The sequence below is a fragment of the Pongo pygmaeus genome, chromosome 7 (genome assembly GCF_028885625.2).
Source record: "Pongo pygmaeus isolate AG05252 chromosome 7, NHGRI_mPonPyg2-v2.0_pri, whole genome shotgun sequence".
In the NCBI taxonomy this organism is placed as follows: Eukaryota; Metazoa; Chordata; class Mammalia; order Primates; family Hominidae; genus Pongo; species Pongo pygmaeus.
This window is the reverse complement of record NC_072380.2, coordinates 92,039,907-92,047,123: the sequence shown is the minus strand read 5'-3', so window position 1 is coordinate 92,047,123 and position 7,217 is coordinate 92,039,907.

The window sequence follows — 7,217 nt, the reverse complement described above, 5'->3', positions numbered from 1 at the left end:
TTGCTCTGTTGCCCAGGCTGGAGTGCAGTGGTACAAACATAGCTCACAATAACCTTGAATCCTTGGACTAAAGCGATCCTCCCACCTCAGCCTCCTGAGTAGCTGGGATTACAGACATGAGCCACTGTGCCTGGCTCTGTTTCTTAAATTCAGAAATGACCCTCATGATCTTACATTTATTTCAATGTAGTATATTTTTTCAATAAAGATACTGCATATAGTGGTTGAAATATATTCTGGTTAAAATAGGTCATTTCAAATTCAGATGACAAGCAAACATGACAGGTGATACATTTACTGCGTCTTCACCTTGCTTGATTTTGCAGTGATTCCAGGTCTTGGCTGCATATTAGAATCACCTGGGAAGCTTTAAAAATATACTTATGCCAGACCCCAACTCAAACTAATTATATCCCAATCTGGTTTTCTTTTGTTTTTGAGAATGGAGCCAACTTCAGTGTTTTTTTGCCAGCTCTCCAGTAGATTCCAAATACAGCCAGCGTTGAAGTTGGTCTTACCCAGTGGTTCTCCAAGTATGGTCCCAGGACTGACTGTATCATCTGGGACCATGATTGAAATGTGAATTCTTGGGCCCAACCCAGACTTACAGAATCAGAAACTCCATGACAGGGGCCCAGCAATCTGTGTTTTAGTAGTCCTTCAGGTAATGTGTGCTGAAGTCTGACAACTACTAACATAAGTAGAAATTCTCTACTTTGGCTGCACATGGGAGACACCTGAGAACTTCAAAAACTGCTGATGCCTGGGTTCACACCCAAAGAGATTGTAATTTTAATTGTTTTGAGGTGTGGCCTATGAATTGAAATTTAAAAAGCAAGCTCCCCAGATAATTCTAGTATGTGGCCAAGCTGTGAATCATAGAGCAAAAACAGCAATTCCTAAAGTATGGTCCCACATATCCAGCATCAGCATCATCTGGGAATTGTTTGAATTACAAATTCCTGAGTCCACTGAGATCTACTGATTCATATACTCTGAGGGGGAGGGGGACTCCCAAATCTGTGTTTATTATTAAACTCTCCATGTAATTCTAATGCTAACAGTTGAGAACCACTGGTTTAAACATTGCAGTCCTAGGGTTTGAATCAATATTCCATTTTTGGGGGTGGATCATTGTGCATTACAGAATTTTGAACTACAGGCCCTGGAGGAACACAGTTTCTCTGTTAAAATAATTTATATATATTCTTAAATTCTCTTATTGCCATTGTAATTTACACCTTATTGTTGATCATTTTGTCTTTGTAGATTTGAAGGCTGATCTCATCTATGCTTTTATATTTATTCATTTATTTAGGTTTCAGAGGTCTGAACATTTCATTTTGACATAGGGGAAATAATGGCTTCCTTTCTTCTCTGTGGAGCCCTTCCTTTGGGAAACATTTTGAGAGTTCATGGTTTCTCAAGATAAGCAGCAACTGTCTTAAACATCAAACCATTACCATCAACAACGAAACCACCTAAAAATTCATATTGCTCAATTTAGGAATTTAACATATATCCTGAATTAATTAGGAAATTGCAAAATTCTTATGTAAAAGAGCTTGGCTGATTTCAGAGATACACAGCTGAATACTGTATAACTCATCGTGATCTTTTGATGGATAGCCCTGAAGTCAAGCAACTCCTTTCCTCCTCAGTTATCTTCTATTAGAGCCAGGTTTCTCCATCAGCAAAGACAAATGGTTTTCTAGAGCAGTGGTTCTCAACGTGTGGTCTCTGGGCCACCACCAGCAGCAGCATCTCCTCCTCCACGTGATTCTGATGCCCGCTAAAAGTTGAGAACCAGTTTTAGAGCAAGAAAACTGGGAATGATTTTTGACTCATTACCTATCAGGGCAGGATTTTCTCCATCCAATAATATGCCAAGTATTGCTCAATATTTTTTCATAATTCCTTTCCCTTATTCTTTCCATTCCTGAAGCCATAGGCTTAATCCAGGTTCATTCCTAGCAGATTCCCAACTCCAGGACTTTTTCCCTCTATGTGGGTATTCTTTTGGTATCACCTCAACTGTGTAAGATGAACATTCAAAGTCTCCCCCTTCTGTTTATAAACCTAACTAGACTGTCTTATTCCATTTCATGTTCTTTATCCTCATGGGCTTCATAATCACTTTCCAGTGGACCATCCCACTCCTGCCCTGTTTTCTTATGAGGCCCCCTTCTCCTCAAGTATAAGGCACAGACCACCACGACCCTCTCCTGCTTTCTGTCTGAACTCCACGAATGCTACAAATAAGGTAATGGGGAAAATGTCAACAAAGTGCTCTTGGTCCATTCTACTGAAGTGTCTAATCCTGCACAATTCTTTCTTCAGTCATCATCTGTGAACATATTCTTTTTTTTTTTTTTTTTTTTAAGATGGAGTCTCACTCTGTCACCCAGACTGAAGTGCAGTGGTGTGATCTTGGCTCACTGCAACCACCACCTCCTGGGTTCAAGCGATTCTCCTGCCTCAGCCTACAGAATAGCTGGGACTACAGGTGCATGCCACCACGCCCAGCTAATTTTTGTAGATTTTTTTTTTAAGTAGAGACGGGATTTCACCATATTGGCCAGGCTGGTCTCGAACTCCTGACCTCATGATCTGCCCACCTCGGCCTCCCAAAGTGTTGGGATTACAGGCATGAGCCACCGTGCCCAGCCTATGAACATATTTTGACTCTCTGTCTTGCACTAAAAAATGTGGGCCCCAGAGACCAGATTCCATGAGTAAACACATGAAAGAAGCAATATAAAAACTATTCCTAGAGGTCAAGATGGAGAATCAGAGAGAAAATGCTGAAGAAGATGATACTCTAATGTGCTGTGGCTCAGTGTTCTCTAAGGCTTTTGATATGTGCATACATGTGGGCCCAAGAGTGTCTAATTCAAGAAGGCAGAGTATTTACAGTCTCCAATATAGTGCCCGTGTAGAAAACATTAACAATCACAAAGCAAGATCATGTGTTTTTGTGTGTACATGTGAAATTAAGAAATCAATTCTAGTTGAATTTCTAGGAAAAAAAAGCTCAAAAAGTGTTGCAAATGGGCAATAAATAGTACCAGGACAGTAAGATAAGTCTTTGTGTTTTAAACAAAAAATTTTAGAAGAAACAAAAGTGGTTTGAATTAAGTACTAAAAAAAATTAACATGAACTGATAGCAGAGTAAAATTTTGGTTAGTGACCAATTTAAGGAACACCTATTAACATTTTCAGATTTTTTAATACCAAAAAATATTAAACCAACTCTTAAAACTGGGAATCAAAATTATTTTATATATATTTTACAGAGAACAAAAACTTTTAACTCAGAGCTGCGAATTCTCAGAAAACTATGCTTGAAGGTTTAGTATTTTTGATAAATCTTTTCAAAGGCCCTTTAAATATTATTGTGCTAATGAGCATGGACTGAGACAATAACATGTGGTGGCACATATAAGCAAAGACAAATCAAGCTGTCTTCAAAATAGAATATATTTTGCTTTTTAAAAATTAGGCCAGGTGTGGTGGCTCATACCTGTAATCCCAGCATTTTGGGAGGCTGAGGCTGGTGGATCACTTGAGACCAAGAGTTTGACCTGCCTGGGCAACATGGAGAGATCACTGCTGCACAAAAATGTAAAAATATTGGCTGGGAATGGTGACATGTACCTGTCATCCTAGCTACTATGGAGGCTGAGGTGGGAGGATCACTTGAGACCAGCAGTTTGAGGTTATAGTAAGTTATGACTGCACTACTTCAGTGTGGCCTGGGCAACAAAGGGAAACCCTATCCCCCAACCGCCCCCCCCCAGAAAAAGAGAGAGATATTATGGCATGTATTTGAAAAATTCTACCAACTCATCTTTCTGTCTCTATTACTTCCTTTCCTCAGTGGAAAAATACATTACTTTTATTCTATATACTATGTATTATAATTACTAAATACAGTGTTACAAACATAAAACCCAAACAGCCAAATTATGGAAGTATTTTTATAGTGTTTTTAGGGGGTAAAAGAAAAGGTGATTCAAGCACACAGTCTACTGAGATCCAAGGAAATGAGTTGTGGTCTTCAGCGTGTACTCTGAGGGAGGATGAGCATGCAGCCCGCTGCACTTGGGAAAGTTGTTCACGGAGGGACAGTTGCAAGGCTGGTGAAAGGAAACCCCAGGAACAATGAACTCTGGGGATTTGGCTTGAGAGGTAGATGGGTTGAAAGCCTAAAGGGGTCCTAGGCTCATGTGTATTGCGCATTGGTGATAGGGTAGGTAGGGCCAGTTTTTCATAGTGGGAATTTCCGGCAGAGACAAACCACCCCTTCCTTTCACTGTCATTTGACAAGAAGCTCAAAAAGGACAAGAACAGGAAAGAAAATTACAGACTGAAAATGCAAGCTCCTCTTAAATGGTGATACTTACCAGAAATACCAAGCTCTTTGTCATTTATTTGGAAACTTGTCTTATTTCTTCAACTTATCATCTATAATGGATTTGAAAAGAAAAGTCATTGAAAAATAGAAAAATATATATTGTTCTAAAAATAGGGCTTTTTAAGTGGCAAAAATTTGTATTTTTTATTTTGCTCCTTCAATTACTGGCAAGTAAAATAGAATACATTCTAAAAGCTGGGAACTAGAACACTTATCTATAACAAAAATGCCTACTTACAAAGACACATTAAGATTTTATAAGTTTTGAAGTAGGAATTGTCTTAGCTCAGGCTGCCATAACAAAATGCTATAGACTGTGTGGTTGAAACAATAGAAATTCATGTTCTCATAGGTCTGGAGGCTGGAGGTCCAAGATGAAGGTTCCAGCATGGCCAGGTTCTGGTGAGGGCTCTCCTTCTAGCTTGCAGATGGCTGTCTCCTCACTGTGTCCTCACATGGGGCAGAGAGGGAGAGAGAGAAGGAAAGGAAGAGAGAGGGAGAGGGACAGAAAGATGGCACTGGGAGAGAATGAATTAGCTCTCTGGTGTCTCTTCTTATAAGGGCACTAGTCCCATTGTAAAGACCCCAGCCTCATGGCCTCATCTAAACCTAGTTATCTCCCAAAGGCCCCAACTCCAAATACTATTACATTGGGGGTTAGTGCTTCAACATATTAATTTTGGGGTAACACAATTCAGGAATGATATATAAACATGTTTCACTTCTTTCATATCTTATAACTAGAATGTTACCTGGCCCCACTAGCCTTTGACTACAAATGAGGTCACATTAATGCCTAAATTCCAATGATTCTTAACTCTTCCTGCCCGACTATAGGACTTTGGCCCCTAAGTTCTCAGCCCCACCTGGGTAATGCCTCCTTGATGTTCAATGCTGTTTGTCAATGACATCTTCGTCTTGAAGGCCTGTGCACTGCCTCTATAGCTAAGTCCCAGTCATCACCAGGTACCCTCAGAGTGCCATTTGGCAGTGTGTATGCACATGTGTGTGGGGGGCATGGGGTGGTGGCACAGAATTAACCTGTCCCAGTTCTCCGCAGCATACTGTCACCTGGGTGCTGATGTAACATTATTATTGTTGTCACTTTTTACCAGAATTATCTCCCATATAAATAACTCCTTCAGCTTTTGGTGCTAAGCCTTTTCTCTAATGTGACTCAAAAATCTATCCTCTCAAGATAAAATATTTGCAAACTATGCATCCAACAGGGAACTAATATCCAGAATTTACATGGAACTCAACTCAACAAAAAGAAGAAACAAATAACCCTATTCAAAAGTGGGCAAAGGACATGAATAAACATTTTTCAAAGAAGACATCCAAATGCACAACAGGCATATGAAATAATGCTCAATGTCACTAATGATCAAAGAAATGCAAATTGAAGCCACAATAAGATATCATCTTACACTAGCCAGAATGGCTATTATTAAAAAGTCAAAAAATAACAGATGTTGGTGAGGATATAAAGAAAAGAGAACTCATATGCTGTTGGTGGGAATGTAAGTTAGTACAACTATGGAAAACTCTATGGAGGTTGCTCAAAGAACTAAAAAATAATGACCATTTGATCCAGCGATCTCACTACTAGTTATATATTCAGGAAAAGAAATCATTATATCAAAAGGATAGCTGCACACATATATTTATCACAGTACTATTTACAATAGCAAAAATATGGAATCAACCTAAGTGTCTGTCAATGGATGACTGAATTAAAAAATGTGGTATATATACACAATGAAATACTATTCATCCATAAAAAATGAAATCATGTCTTTTGCAGCAATAAGGATGGAACTGGAGGCCATTCTCTTTAAGTGAAACAACTCAGAAACAGAAAGTCAGATGCTTGTTCTCACTTATAAATGGGAGCTAAATAATGTGTACACGTGGATATAGGGTGTGGAATGATAGACGAGGAGACTCAGAAGATAGGGGAACAGAAGGGGGGTGGGTGATGAGAAACTTCTTACTGGGTACAATGTACATTACTTGAGTGATGGATACACTGAAAGTCAAGACTTCACCACTACACAATATAGCCATGGAACAGAATTGCAGTTGTACCCCTTAAATTTATACACTTCAAAAAAAAAAGGAAAAAAAATCTGTTCCCTCAATTCTTTTCTCCCTCCGTTCTGCCCTGTGCTCCTGAATCAAAAGGTAAAAATATTAAAAAAAAAAAAAAAAAACTTTTCAACTTAAAACCAAAGCTCCAGTGTGTATCAGTTCAGGCAAACAGATCACTTAGTGGATTAGCAGCTCTCTAGTTTCAAAGATGTAGAGTCTGTGAATTCCAGTTTGGGGCTCACATGGAACTTCCTGCTATACTTTGAAGTTTTTTTTTTCTAGTGGTGCCAAAGGCATATACTTTAAACTTTAATAATTTAAAATCATTTTGGATTTATTTATAATAAATATCTAAGAACATAAAAAGTAGTAAATTATGAAATACTTGAAAACCAAATCCAAAGAAGTCATATACCCCAACTGTTGCAGTATTATTTCAGCATCCAGGCTACCTAGGAAACAAAGCTTCACTTCCACTAAATGCAACTTGGTACGAGGTCCAGGGAGCGATATTCCCCAGCTTGCTTTAGGACACCCTAAGATTTATCTCATTTATATCTCGAGCTGTCTTGGACGTGTGAAAATAAAAACTAGTTGAATTATTTAAAGTATGAAAATATTCTGCAAACTACTATTTTAATTAGTTTAATTGAGAAAAGTATGCTGTATATTAATGTTTGTATCACTTTAACTGAGAAAAGAATA